Source organism: Cupressus sempervirens, chromosome 7, assembly GCF_028749045.1.
Source record: "Cupressus sempervirens isolate cs-2001-9-10 chromosome 7, ASM2874904v1, whole genome shotgun sequence".
NCBI classification, from domain to species: Eukaryota; Viridiplantae; Streptophyta; class Pinopsida; order Cupressales; family Cupressaceae; genus Cupressus; species Cupressus sempervirens.
The window spans coordinates 595399213-595415584 of NC_143124.1; positions in this window are offsets into that span (position 1 = coordinate 595399213).

Genomic DNA, 16372 nt, shown 5'->3' on the forward strand with positions numbered 1-16372 from the left:
ACTTGGTCAACTATATCAGATAGTTTCTCAAGGATTGGCCTGCTTGAATCTAGAGGTTATCGGCTGAAGGCATCCATGAATATATCTTTGATCTCATTCATTGCTTGCTTTTATTTGTAGTCTTTCCTCAATGCCTCTTGCCTCCTTCTCTTATCCAATGCACTCTATATTTCATTCATCTTTTCTTTAGTTAGAGTTCTTGAATCATAATAGGGTATTTTAATTTCTTCATCAAGCTCAGGAATACCATAAAGAATTGTGCTGGCTACCCTAGTAGAACTTGAGCTGGTGTACTGACTTGTAAGGTTAACTTGTCAATACTTGACTACTGAATAGATTTGGTAGGAGTTCCTATTCTTGGTGATTCAACCAAATTTTGTATTGTAGACTCCTCCTTATCCTGTGTTTCTTCCTTATCTTCTTCTTTCATCACTTCTGTTGGGGGTGTATTTGTTGTTTGTACTGGTGTACCTATGACTTCCCTTGTTGTTGCACTTGGCTCCTGATGAGCTTGCATGGCTATTCTTGGTAGTGATGGAGGTAGTAGAAATTGGAATCTAGTAGTTTGAGTGGTCTGAGGTGGTTCTTGTGGTGACACCTTGGCTTCTTTGAGTTTATCTACTACCTTTTGAAGCTCATCTACACTTACCAATATGGGACTTGTGCACAACTGTGCTTGAAGAGTTGTTTGGTCAAGGATCTTAGTGAGATCCTCTACAGTTAGTGGATTGATGTTTTGAATTGATGTGTCAATAAAATCCTTAATCTTTATGATTTCTACAGGTGTGGTAGTATAGTGAGGAGGGCTAGGAGGTGGAAGTTGTGTGTCTTGCACACTTTTCTACTCATTAGTATCCTTGTCTTCCTCCTCTTCATCCTTTTTCTCAATTTCTATCTTCTCTTCTATCCTCTTTCTTCTTTCTTCTGGTATAGTAGCAGCTTCTTCTTTGTATTCCTCTTCAAATACATCTTCAATTTTCTTATACAAATTCTTCCACGATCTAGTGGTTTTCTGTACAACTTCTTCAATTTTTTTTTGGAGAATGGAGAATGCCCTATACTTAGGTGTAAACCTAGAGTTATGCCTTTTGACTGCTTTACTTATTTTTTCCTTTGTCAAATTAGGTAGTATACTTGCTAGGGTTGATTCCCTCATCTCCTTCTCCATCATTAGACAAAAATGCCATCTGTCTTCTACAATTTTAGATAATTCCTTTGGCGATTGTCCATCAAGTTCAAGAGGTCTATACTTGAACTGTGCCATTAATGCATAGAAAGATTCTTCTATGCTATTCTATTCCTCTTTACTAAACTTATTGAAATCAATCTTTTTCATATCACTTAAGTCTCCATTCCTAATCTTTTCACATAATATATCAACTAAAGACTTAGGAGGATGACTTACCTTTTCAGACTGATCTTCTTCATCAGTATCAGGTTGAGCCACATATCTTTTCCTTTTCCTTGGCTCTTCCTATGCCTTATTGATTATTTTCTTCTTCTTTGTAGCTTCCTCTTTTTCTTTTTGTGTGGAGGCCCTTGTTGTAGCTCTAGTTGTTGGCTTCTTAGATGTTGGTGTGGCAGCTTTCTTTGGTTTAGGCTAAGGAGCAGGAGGTGTCTTTGTCTTCTTTTTGATGACTTTGCCTTTGATGGGTGCTTCCTTGGCTTCTTCTTACTCAAAACTCTTATCTTTTTCTTCTTGTTATGGCTCATCTTCATCTTTCTCTTCATCACCTTCCTCTTCATCATCACTAATCTCCTCCGCTTCTCCTACTACACTTGTTTCTCCAAAACCAAACTTCTTCTTTATCTTCTTCACTAGCTTTTCCTTCTTCTTCTTCATTGTTGTGGTTGTCTTGAGTTCTATAACAACTCTTGATTTGATAGTGTCATAAGTTCCAAATGCCTTTGTAGTTTTGTCCATTTCCTCTGCAAGTAATGTTGTGATGGCTGTAGAAGCTTGGTCAACATCAAGCTCATATCCCAATGGTCTAAGCCATCTTGCTCTTGGAAGGACTGCTTAGATGTAAGTAAAATCAATGTCAACCAGAATGCATATGTCATTTACATGCTTTTCTACTAGTGAAATTGGTATCCTCATCCTTTTCTTCATTGCATTCTTGAAATCATCGAAATAGATAGATATTTGATCATCAAAGCTATCTCCCATTTGTGCAATGAAATCATTTATTTGATCAACAATTGTTTTGTTTTGACTCTAGTTGACTTTTCCAAATGAAGGGAATTCCTTCATCACATAGAAGAACATACAAACTAGCACTGACCTGAATTTAGATTGTGCTCCCTTAGAATTTCTAATAGCTCCAAGATTTTCATTGATCTGCTACAACACGAGCTCTGCAAGTCATAGGTGTGGTATTTTTTTACAAGCTTATATGCCACATCCATTGATATGTAGGGTACACTATTCAACCTACTGGATTGATAAAACTTATGTGATATGATCCTTACAAAAAAGTCTAGAAGTGGATTAGTTGTGCTGTCTATGGTCATGCCTCTGTTGTTCCAATTTGCTCCTATGTTCTTCTCAATTGTTTCCTTTTTATCACTTGTAAGACTTGCATGAGTACCCTATTTTATATTTCATAAAATGAATGTGATTAGGAGTTAATTAGAGTATGAAAGACATTCTTGTTACTTGTAATTATTTATGAGATCCTATTAGAGTCTAAGCGGACTCTAGTAATGATAAGTGTAATAACCATTAAATAGCTTTAGATGGAATAACTAAGATCATCTGAAAATGAAATTCTCTAGGTTCAATCTAGGGACTTGATCAAAGGATTTACAGAATAGTTCACTAGCCAAATTAGGGAAGATGGATTAACATTTTCTCTTCTAGGAGATAACAATGAATGTAGGTTTAAACAACGATAACACATATGATTACATTTGAAACTTGTGTTTAAAACATGATGACACAATTTTGAAAACATGCTAATAGATTGAGGAATTAACCCTAAAAACTTACTCACAAACCCCTCGTCATGTGATAAATTTTGATATGTTTAACTTGATTGAAAAATACTAGTTAACAATTTTGTATATTAGTGATTTTCACTTAAGACATGTATACCTGATGCAGGAAAGGGATGAAAACTAGGGCCAAAGGCACACCTAGCTATCCAAACCACCCTGCAAGAGTTAAACAATCAAAGCAAACATGAGGAACAACACCAAGGAAAGAGAGAACAAGGATATATTTATTGATTCATCAAATATTTAGCATACATGCCCAGTTGTAAGGCCTTCTGGGTTACGGCCAATTACAAATGTACAACTTCCAGATCTCCAAATTAGCTTTTTTTAAAATCCACATATCTCTTTTCTTTTGAACTCCCCCAAAAATATGCCTTAACCCTAAACCTAAACACCCTACTTATACTTGCCAAAATGGCTTACGGATAATTCTAGAACATAGAGAAATCACAAGTCAGCCCTCATCAAATATAATTAACTATACCATAATTAAATGTGAGCAAAGTCAACCCAATTGGAACTAGGCAGAACGAACTAATGTGTAGGATTACAAAGAAACCTAGGATGCTCCTGCATCAGACAACCAGGGTTGGAAAAAATAATGATTCTCCTGAATCATGCAAGTGTCACACCCTGAGCTGAATCCAACTCAGACTGAGAAATCCATGTAGCATCTTCAACTGGTCTATTCTTCCACTTCACCAAATATTCATAGTAATCTTTTCCTCTTGTGCTCTTACCAACTCTTTGATCTAATATTTGTTCAACCTCTTCGATTTGCTTCTTAGGATAATCATCAGGTACAACAATTTAATCCTTTGACTCATGATACTTATACAAATCAGTAATATTGAATATAGAAGATATATCCATGTCATCAGGTAACTCAACTTCATAAGCATTACCACTATCAAACTTCTTCAAGATCTTACAAGGGCCAAATTTCTTCATCTTCAACTTACTGTATTTTCTAGCTAGGAATCTTCCTTTCTTCAAATGAACCATCACCTCATCACCAACTTAAAAATCATGGTGTCTTCTAGATTGATCAGCATTCTCTTTATACTTTTGATTACTTTGTTCCAATCTCAACTTCACTTCCTTATGCAAAGACTCCATAAAATCAGAAAATTCTTCTCCTATAGGGCTTCTCTTTTATTCACCAACAACATCTCTCAAATTTGATATGCCTCTAGGATGCATTCCAGTATCAATCTCAAAAGGTGTCTTCCCTGTACTCCTATTCACAGAATTGATATATGCAAATTCAGCTTGTGCCAATACCATCTCCCAATTACTTGGCTTATTCCCAACCAAACATCTTAGTAAATGATCCAAGCTTCTATTCACAACCTCTATCTATCCATCTATTTTTGGATGGAATGTAGAACTAAACTTCAACTCAGTACCCATCTTCTTCCATAAAGTCTTCCAAAAATATCCAACAAACTTACTGTCTCTATCAGAAATAATACTTCTTGGTAATCCATGCAATCTCATAATCTCTTTAAAAAAAAGTTCAGCAACAAGCTCAGCATCTGATGTCTTCTTACATGGTATAAAATGAGCCATCTTAGAAAATTTTTCCACTACCACAAATATGGAATCATACCCTTTCATTGTCTTAGGCAATCCAAGAACAAAATCCATACTAATGTTAGTCCAAGGTTTCTTAGGAATAGTAATAGGTGTATACAAACCAGTATTTTGACTCACTCCTTTTGCAACTTGACAAACTCCACAACTCTTTACAAATTTTTGAACATCCTTATACATTTGTGGCCAATAATATTTTTCTTTTAGCAAACCCAATGTCTTATCAATTCCAAAATGTCCAGCTAATCCACCACTATGCTTTTCCTTAATTAGATTCAACCTCATAGAACTTATAGGAATACACAACTAAATGCCTTTGAACAACATACCTTCTTGAATGAAATACTCATCATACTTACTTATGTGATCTATCAGATTTGGTGCTCTGTACTCTCTCCATGCCTCAGAAAAATCAGGATCAGCATCATATAACTCTTTCATCTCATCAAAACCAAGAACTTCAACCTTCATTTCAGTCAACAAAGAATGTCTTCTACTCAATGCATCAGCAACTTTGTTAGTAACTCCACTCTTATGCTTAATCACAAATGTAAAACTCTGCAAATATTCAACCCAGTTCATATGTCTTTGATTCAATTTATGTTGACTTCCCAAGTATTGTAAAGCTTTATGATCAGTATACAACACAAACTCCTTAGGCATCAAATAATGTCTCCACTTCTTCAATGCTTGAACAATAGCATAAAACTCTTGATCATACACAGAATATTTCCTTCTAGCATCATTCAACTTTTCACTAAAGAAAGCAATAGGCTTACCTTCTTGACTTAATACAGCTCCTATTGCATTACCACTTGCATCACATTCAACTTGAAATACTTTGTTGAAATTAGGCAAAGCCAATACCAGTAATTTTGCAACTTTTTGTTTCACAATCTCAAAAATCTTATCAACTCCATGCATTGACTTGAATTCCTTTTTATCTCCCCTCATTGTCTCAGTCATAGGATTGCAAGTAGCACTAAAATTCTTTATAAACTTTTTATAAAAACTAGCTAAACCATGAAATGATATTACCTCACTCACATTCTTAGGTATAGACCATTCCAAAATTGCTTTAACCTTCTCAGGATCCATCTTCAAACCATTAGCTAAAATCACAAATCCCAGATACACAATCTCCTCTTGCATAAAAGAACACTTTTTTAGATTAATTAGAAACTTTTCCTCTTTCAATCTTTGCAATACTTGTCTAATATGCTCAAGATGTTCTTCCTTAGTCTTACTGAATATCAGAATATCATCCAAATAAACAATCACAAACTTACCCAAAAATCTTTTCAGAACTTCATTCATTAACCTCATGAAAGTACTAGGTGCATTAGTCAAACCAAAAGGCATAACCAACCATTCATACAAACCATTTTTTTTTTAAAGCAGTCTTCCATTCATCACCTTCTTTGATTCTGATATGATGATAGCCACTCTTCAAATCAATCTTGGTAAAATACTTTGCTCCACTTAAATAATCCATTATGTCATCCATCCTTGGCATAGGAAACCTATATTTCACTATTATCTTGTTAATGGCTTTGGAATCAGTACACATTCTCCATTCTCCATTCTTTTTAGGTGTTAATATAGTAGGTACAGCACATGGACTCAAGCTTTCTCTGATCAAACCTTTCTGCAACAAATCATGCACTTATCTATTAAGTTCTTCATTCTCTATAGGTGTCAATCTATATGGTGCTTTGTTTGGCAAACTTGCTTCAGGAATCAAATCCATACAATGACTTATACTTCTTACTGGAGTTAATCCATTAGGAAGATCATCAGCAATAATGTCTTTATATTGATTGAGCAATTCTGCAATTTCTTCTGGCACTTGGTTAGCATTATTCTCTTGCACTTGGCCTTCATTGACAAAACTTGGTTTTCTTGAAATTATGGCCAAACAAACCTGATTCTTCTTCACTTCCTTTTCAAATTGTTTCACATTAACCATACAAATCTTTATAGTAGTACAATTAACCTCATCTAGAACTTCAATCAAAGGCAACAATGTTTGTTTCTTCCCATTCACCCAAAGAGTATATTGATTCAATCTTCCATCATGTACAACATGTCTATCATATTGCCAAGGTCTACCCAAAAAAATATGACAACAATCCATGGGCATAATATCACACAACTTCATCAACATAATGTCCAATTTTAAATTTCACAAGGCATTGCTCACTTACCAATATCTTATGCTCATCTTTGATCCATGAAACATGATAAGGCTTGGGATGTTTCAGCCTCTCTAACTGCAACTTGGTAACCAGCTCTTCTGATGCCAAATTTGTAGAACTCCCACTGTCAATGATCACTTTGCAGCATTTTCCAGCCATCTTACATCTTGTCTTGAAAAGACTTCTCCTTAAAATAGGTTCCTCATCACTTCTTTTATTACATAAGGTTCTTCTCACCATCAGATTTTCTCCAACCTCAGGTCCACTTGGTGAACTTTCAATGTCTTCTTGAATCACAACATTTCTATTATTCTGTCCACTTTCAAAGGATCTACATTCAAAAGATCTATGCCTTTCTTTGCCACATCTAAAAAAATTACCATGAAATCCACTTCTAGAATAGGAATTACCTCTTCCCCAGTAAGAATTAGTGCCTCCTTGGTAAGAATTACCACCTTTCCATTCGGTCTTGCCTTTATCATCACTCTTCCATTCAAAATTGCCTTTATCTTGCATAGAATTATCAGACCTACTACTTTCTCCATAAGATCTACCTCTACCTCTTTGTCTTTGTTCATGCTTCTTTGTCAAGATCTCCTCGGCCTTCAAGGCATACTGGTATGCTTCTTCCACACTTTCCAACTTCACAAAACTTATCTCATCTTGAATTCCAGATCTCAATCCATTGATGTACCTTGCAATTTTCTCAACATCATCATCCACATGTCCAGATCTGATGTCCAATCTATAGAATTCCTCGGTATATTCTTTCACAGTCATATCCCTTTGTTTCAAATTTTGCATCTTTCTCAATAAGCTAACTTGGTAATCAGCAAGAAGGAATTTGTTCTTTACCTTGTTCACCATCTTTGGCCAAGTTCTTATCTTCTCCTTTCCTCTCCTTTGTCTATCAATTTGCAAGTGCTCCCATCATAATGATGCATGACCTTTTAGCCTAGTGACTGCAATCTTCACCTTTCTGTTATCAAGAGTGTTTTCATACTCAAAGAACTTCTCCATATCAGAGATCCAATCCAACATAGTATTTGTATCCAATTTCCCATCATAAGGAACAACTTCTATAGCAGGCTTTGAATTTTTCCTAGACAATAATCGCAACAATCTTTCCTCATCTCGATCTTCTTTAGGTTCTGGATTATGGTTTGGTGCTGCTACTTCATCATCACTTACATCTTCAAGATGCACTCCTCTCCTCTGGGCTGTCTCCACAACATCTAATCTGGCTGCAATTTGTCTTGACTGATCCAATATAGCATTATCAACATTATTTCCTCTACCACAAACCATCTTTACAAATCAGGTTCCTGCAAGATCGTAACCCTCTGCAAGTTATAAGTCAAATCCACAGATCTGCCACCCTACAACCAGATCCAAATCAGGGTTCTACACAATCCAATCTCCACAAGGATGAACTTTAGGCTCTGATACCAACTAATGTAGGCAAGGGATGAAAACTAGGGCCAAAGGCATACCTAGCTATCCAAACCAACCTGCAAGAGTTAACACAACCGAAGCAAACACGAGGAACAACACCAAGGAAAGAGAGAACAAGGATATATTTATTGATTCATCAAATATTCAGCATACATGCCCAGCTGTAAGGCCTTCTAGGTTACGGCCAATTACAAATGTACAACTTTCAGATCTCCAAATCAGCTTTTTTTTAAATCCACATATCTCTTTTCTTTTGAACTCCCCCAAAAATCTGCCCTAACCCTAAACTTAAACACCCTACTTATACTTGCCAAAATGGCTTACGGATAATTCTAGAACATAGAGAAACCACAAGTCGGACCTCATCAAATATAATTAACTATACCAAAATTAAATGTGAGCAAAGTTGGCCCAGTTGGAACTAGGCAGAATGAACTAATGTGTAGGATTACAAAGAAACCTAGGATGCTCCTACATCAATACCGCAATCCATTTCATATGTTTTGATTGTTTAATGATTATAATAATTGTGATAGTACTTAGAATGGTAATTCATTATGCTAATATCCATATGTTGATATTTCAATGTTTTGAATATGAATCAAATGAAAGTTAATTTAATGGGTACTTAGATGGAAGTTAAATGAATATGACATTGCAATGCTTCTTTTTATAGTAGTTAGAACGGAAATGATTAGATGAAGTTAAATGTATATGTTAACGTGAATTATGAGACATTAGATTTATTCTGCATGTATCTGTATATATTTGTATATTATTTTATCAGACCACTAATGTTTAAGTCGAGTGTGTAGGAAAGTTGAACCATGGAGATAAATGGGGGAAACAAGGTTCAATTTTATGTGAACACGGTAAAGCCAAGGTGAATCTTTGGAAGATTCAAAACCTCATTGTACTGTGCTTATTTCATAATGTGATTCTGCATGAGTTTTATAGTTAATTAAAGACATGTAATTGTGATGTGCAAAGTGTTTTAATGTGTGTGTGTGTGTGTGTGTGTGTGTGTGTGTGTGTGTGTGTGTGTGTGTGTGTGTGTGATTTGACACTTGTAATGTTTATGTGTGATTGACATGTCCAATAGGATTCTTTGGCATGAAGTCACTTAACCTAAGCCTAATCCTCATTATGAAATCCATTAAACCACCTTGGAGAGAGTTAGGAAGAGTCACTTCGTGATGGAAATTGAAGTTATAAGTGGATAGAAATTTTAGAGAGCCTAAAGTGATTCCCAAGTGTTAATGTTGTGAAAATCAGTTACCCACATGGTAATAGTATGGGTTGGGGGGTTTAAATATACTCATAAGTGAGTCTAAGGGACCTAGAGGACCCTCAAAAATAGTCATTCCCAAGCCAATTCGAAAATCATGTTGTCGCATGACTTCTTCCCTATTTACACCACTTGGTTAAGTTCTTATTGGTGGAAGATACAAGAAAGTAAGAGTGGTAGGTGAGGAGGAAAATGATGGTCTTTATAGGGAGCTTGTGCTAACCTTGGTAGTTGCTTACCCACTCTCTAATTGTAGACACACATATGGTTATGGAGGAGAAGTTTAGAAGCCAAGGAAAACAGGATGAGATCTGGATCACCATTTCAAAGCCATAGTTTGATGGAGGTAAGTGCTTCATGCCATGTTTATTCATTTCATGAAGTTGAAGTTAGACATTGTAAGAATGCTTCTTGTAGGGTCTATGAGTATAGTAAGGAATCATGTGTTGTCATTGGAGTTTTGTGTTGTGTTGTGTTGTGAAGGTGTATGTTGTTTCATGAATTTTCTTGGGGTTTCTTCCTTGATTTCCTTATGTTGTTTAAGTGTTGGAATTTTACATGGGTGTGAAGGCTTCACTCACCCTTGGGAGGGAAGAGCAAGCCTTGGGTGAAGGGGTTATTTGGACTTGAGATGTAGTTGAGAACATTGGAGTATGGGCTCAATTGTATGCCATATTCGTTCATGGATTTCTTTGTGGTGATAAGGAAAAAGATGGAGTGGAAAGGAGGTTTATGAGGTGTGGTTTTCAAGGAGGCCATAGTTGAGGGTAGTATGATGAGAGCATGTTTGTGAATAGCCCCAAAGGGGCATGAAATTATTGATTTATGAAAGCCCCAAAAGGGCATGAGAATTTTTGTTACAAATTTTATATGATATGGCAAGTCTCCTAATTGAGAGCCCACCTTCACCCAATGTTTATGATTCTATTTGTAAATCATTGTGCAAGCCTTGGTTGGGGATTGTAAATGTGATGTTAAACTAAGATATTCATGTTGGTTTTTGTTACTATGATGATGTTTGAGTGTATCCTGGTTGAGCCTTGTTTCCCCTAGTGCAGGGGTGGTCTCCTTGAGGCCTAGGCTGGGAGGTGAGCCTCCATGGTTCTTTATTTTCTTTTCATTTGTAGGTTTTTTGATATCTTGGATGCTTGGAGGTCATGGGGATTTCATTGCATAAGAGGAGGGAATACTGTTGTCATTGGTTTGATAATGGAGGTGCAATCTCCAACTTGATATGTGTTTATTTTGTGATCAAAGAGTATGGTGTTGCTTATATCCAATTGACAATAGAGGAATTGAGAAAACATCTGAGTATGGTAGCAAGGTCTTTCCATTTGTGTAATTCTATTATAATGATTTCACCACCTTTTTGTGTGTCTTAGAAATCATTGGAGAAAGCTTCTATTTTGTGTATGAGGATAAACTATCTTGTTCCTTCAATTATTGTACTCCTACATCTCTATGTAGATAGTAAGAATGGATTTCATCATCATGGAAGAATAGTAACACTAAAAGATTTGGATTATGGAATGTTATTTTTATTTCAGTTTTACTGCATAATAGTTGTATATGCATGCTCTCTTGTAAAATGCATACATATTGTAATGAGTGAATGATCAAGGTTAAAATAATTCTTTTAGGCCATATATAATATGTTCAATCCCTCATGAGAACCTTGGCAATAACATATAAAAGTTACCTTGGGATTCAAGATAGAAAAACAAATAGTCAATGCATTAGTGTATAACATTAAACTTGTTGTAGGAGCTCATCCAACATTCTAGAAAATATATGGGAAAGAGAATAACCTTTTTCTCTAGATTATAGATCAATAAAATATTAATGGGAGAATATGCTTGGCATCCTACCTAGGACCATAGGTGACTTAGGAGTTAAAATATGAATGAGATAACATTAAGCTTTCTAAGACTACCCTAGTCCCATTATGTAATATGTAATGTCCCGTTTTAGGACATCTTCAAGTTTTTCTCTTATCTAAATCCATTCTATAATATTTTCTAATTTTCTATTTGATTTACCTCCTTATTCTCCAAAGCTTTCATATATATTTCATATCTCTTTTCTCCTCCTCCATATATATATATATATACACACACACACACTTTGTTATAAGAGTTACGTCCTTTCATTAATAATTATATTAATAATATTATTGTATTAATTAGTAAGGTTAGTTATATTATGTCATAAAGTATATTAATAATTATATTATTAACATATCAAATATATATTATATTATAATACATTTATTAATATAGCACTTGTGTTAAAATATATCATTAATATAAGTCTAATAACATATATTATTAATATAATTCTAATATCATTAATATATATATGTTATATATATATACATAGTGATATCATTATCAATCATGTTAGTGCTATAAATATTATTAATCATATATATCATAGTATTGATATATATTATTTATATTCAATAGTATGTTATTTTAAATGTGTATATATATGTATGATAATAAATAATAATTTATATTTTTAACTTATATACTTTATTAATCATTTTAATATTATAAACTTTATCTATTGGACCTATTTATTATTTAATTATATATGTCCAAAAATGGGGATATCACAGCCATCCCCTCTCGAATTTGCTTGTCCTTGAGAAAAATCTTTCACATACAAACTCCTTCATAGATACAAACATATTTGTATACCAAAGTTCTAAAATATTTATGAAATATACATCTCAATGAATGAAAACATGAAGCAAACACGATGTAGATAGATGAAGGCACGGAGCAAACACGATGCAAACACACAAGACACACATCATGCATTTCCTTAATTGTGAACCTACAACCAAAAAAATCATTAGTACACATTATATATAAATCAATCCCCTGATAGGGTGTTTATGGTCTCAATCCATTTATTAATTCATCATTTTCTAAATATGGGAGGAGGAACCATAATAGGGTGCCCTATTACCCAACCAGTGGGCCTCACCGATCTCTCTCATTATCGTTACCTTCCTCTGATCATCATTTCCAAGAAGGTGCCTTTGTATGATGTACCCTGAGATGTCCCATCACCGAGGCCTTACCCAGTACCCATAGGCTTTATCCAGTACCTTGCATGATGTCCCCCAGTCCATTCCACCACAGGCCTTATCTTGACTTGGAGAATCATGATCTTAAGGTGATTCTATCAACTATTTTTCAAATAAGAAATCTTTTAAAGCATAATCTTTGAAATATCAGATAGTTAATCTTATCCTTCAATTATAGGAGGAGAAACCATAATGGGGTGCCTTGTTACCCAATTAGTGGGCCTCACCATTTTCCCTCATTATCGTTACCTCTCTCCGGCCATCATCTCTAAGATAGAACCTTTGTATGATGTACCCTGAGATGTCCAATCATCGAGGCCTTACCCAGTACCCGTAGGCTTTATCCGGTACCTCATGTGATGTCCCCCAGCCCATTCCACCGCAAGCCTTACCTTATCTTGGAAGATGATAACACTTAAATCAGTTTAACAAAATTATTTGTGATAACAATTGAAAACTAATATCACTTAAAATTCAATATGAGAATTTGAAAACTTAATTCTAATCAATCATTACTTGAATGTAATCATCTTATCTAATAATAATTTAACTATAACCCTACCATCTTAGGGGTTCAATCACTCCATTATAACTAATCAATTATAAGTATTGATAATAGATATTCAAATATTCAATATTTGTTAGAAGAAATAATCCTTTGTTTCCTACTTATAGGAAAATTTTGGCATAATAGTTATTGGCAAAAATGATTTGGAAACTAATTCCAATTAAGATTCAATATCTACATTGTAGAACTTAATCATAGACAAAACATTATTGACTACTAATTATAATAAGATATTGAATAATGTACATCTATGCAATTATATCATTCCATTTAATGCTACTCTATAGAAAAAAATAAGTAGGACATGGATATTTACCTTTAATCATGTACCTCACATACCTTTTTCATTTTTGATGCCACTAGGAGTATCTTTATTCATACTGATTGGATGATGTTCCTCGTGCTTTTATTCTCATTCATTGATAGTTTCCTTTGGTAAAAGTCCATTTAGTATTTTTACTTACCTTTACCCGATTTGTATTCTTACCTTCACCCATCTTTTTCATTATTTTCAAAAGCTGAAAGGTATATCTCATCAATATGACAGTCTTTTACATCATCAAATGCCATCTTGACTTAGCAAAACGTGTTTAGGTTTAGGGTTGCTTTTGTCTCCATTCAATATCCTTTATTGTTGATGTAAACGTTGGTGTTCATGCCATTTTAAATCAATGATAATCATGTTATTTTATGTTAATAGATATTTGTCCAATTTGCAAATGATCCAAATCATATCTTTGGATCCCTGTAAAATATGCTAGTTGTGAGTGGCCTTGAGCATTCATTGAACACAATTATGATCAAAACATTATTGGCCATATGTATTGGCATATACGATAATGATGCAATCATCATATCCTTTGTAAACTACAATCCATATCATCAATATTGACAGAGGGTCGAGGTAGGGGTTCGACAGCACCCTCATGCTTCCACAAGATCGAAATACAGATTCTTTGTTGAACTCTAATCTTCCTCTATCCAAATAAATTTCATATCAATGGGGAGCTTGATGCTGATCCTTCCCATTCATTCTATCAGCATATCCATTGAACTTAGTTGTGTGAAGCCCTACTTCCACATCGGTTCATTATAAATCTAACTCTCAGCAATGTGTATTTGATACCATTTCGCAACTAGTATGCGAGATACTCATGTACCCTGTGGAGATAATGTTTCCTTGTCTTCATATACACACTATGTCAGTATTTTATTTGATTGATGTCATCAGATCAATGCTCATGGTGATTGTGAATGATATCATAATCAATGCAGGTTTTCAACTTTTTTTTCTCTCAATATCCTTTCTCTCGTCATTCCAATCTCCAAGAATACATAGTCACACATCTTCCTGTGATGAATTCCTCATATACTGCTGCCAATCATGTGAACATTGCGTATAATGGAATAGCATCCATTTTCCACATTGTGTGTCCTCATTACATTAACTCTCTTGCATAAATATTGTGTCAAGAAATCTATTCACATGCTCTTACTAAAGGCGACACTACGTGTGGCATTCCCCAGTTGTAACTAAATAGCCCAAGTTTAGTACTCTACTTCTAATATGAATGTGAAATTTGAAGTACTCGTACCTCCTTATTGGAACTATGCTTCGGCCAATGTAATTCAGTCTTTGTAATGTTATTTAGGTCTCTTTAAATATGTTTCAACATTTGTTTGTTTGAATCTTTGTAGATGTACCTGCTTTCATGCTTGTCTTAATGCTTCCGGGCTCTATCCTCATTCCACATTTGCACTTGCGAGTGTAACATTTACTATCGTTGTTCTTCATACTTTTTGTGACTTTCACCAATGGAATGTCATCACTTTCTATTAATGGCGATGAGGAATCCCATTTATTTGGCTTTTTTATACTACTCATCTCAAGTGACAGATATCATGTATCACTTTGAAGCTTCGGTGTCAGAATTAGGGCAATTATCAAATCCAAATTTCGTGGAACATATATCAAATGTGTAGACATTCTTCCTATTATCAATTGTTCATTGGTCTCTTGACTGGTTCTACAGAAAAATAATTTCATAGATGTCTCTTCCATTCTCCTCTCATGCTTCTTGTTGACAATCTATAGTTTATCATATACTTTCTAGTGTTTTTTTTTTAAATTAATTTTTTTCCATAGGTTGGCAGGAAAGATGCTCTGATACCACTTGTAATGTCCTGTTTTAGGACATCTTCAGGTTTTTCTCTTATTTGAATCCATTCTATAATATTTTCTAATTTTCTATCTGATTTACCTCCTTATTCTCCAAAGCTTTCATATATATTTCATATCTCTTTTCTCCTCCTCCATAGTTCATTTGATATATATATATATATATATATATATATATATATATATATATATATACTTTTTTATAAGAGTCACGTCCTTTCATTAATAATTATATTAATAATATTATTGTATTAATTAGTAAGGTTAGTTATATTATGTCATAAAGTATATTAATAATTATATTATTAACATATCAAATATATATTATATTATAATACATTTATTAATATAGCACTTGTATTAAAATATATCATTAATATAAGTCTAATAACATATATTATTAATATAATTCTAATATCATTAATATATATATATATATATACATAGTGATATCGTTATCAATCATGTTAGTGCTATAAATATTATTAATCATATATATCATAGTATTGATATATATATATATATATATATATATATATATATATATATATATATATATATATATATATATATATATATATATATATATATATATATATTCAATAGTATGTTATTTTAAATGTGTATATATATGTATGATAATATATAATAATTTATATTTTTAACTTATATACTTTATTAATCATTTTAATATTATAAACTTTATATATTGAACCTATTTATTATTTAATTATATATGTCCAAAAATAGGGATATCACATAATATTTGGGAAAAGACATATAATCCTAGTCAAATCTGAGTATAGTACGCATGTACGAAAAAACTAAATAAAATAAATACTAAATAAAAAGTGAACTTCATATATGTTACCCAACCCATGAAGAAAGGAAACTAAATCAATACTATAATGAATGTAAAGCAAGTAAAAACAAAAGAACATGGCCCCACATGGCACCAACTTTCCTTGCTTCCAAAAAAGTGTGCTCTGAC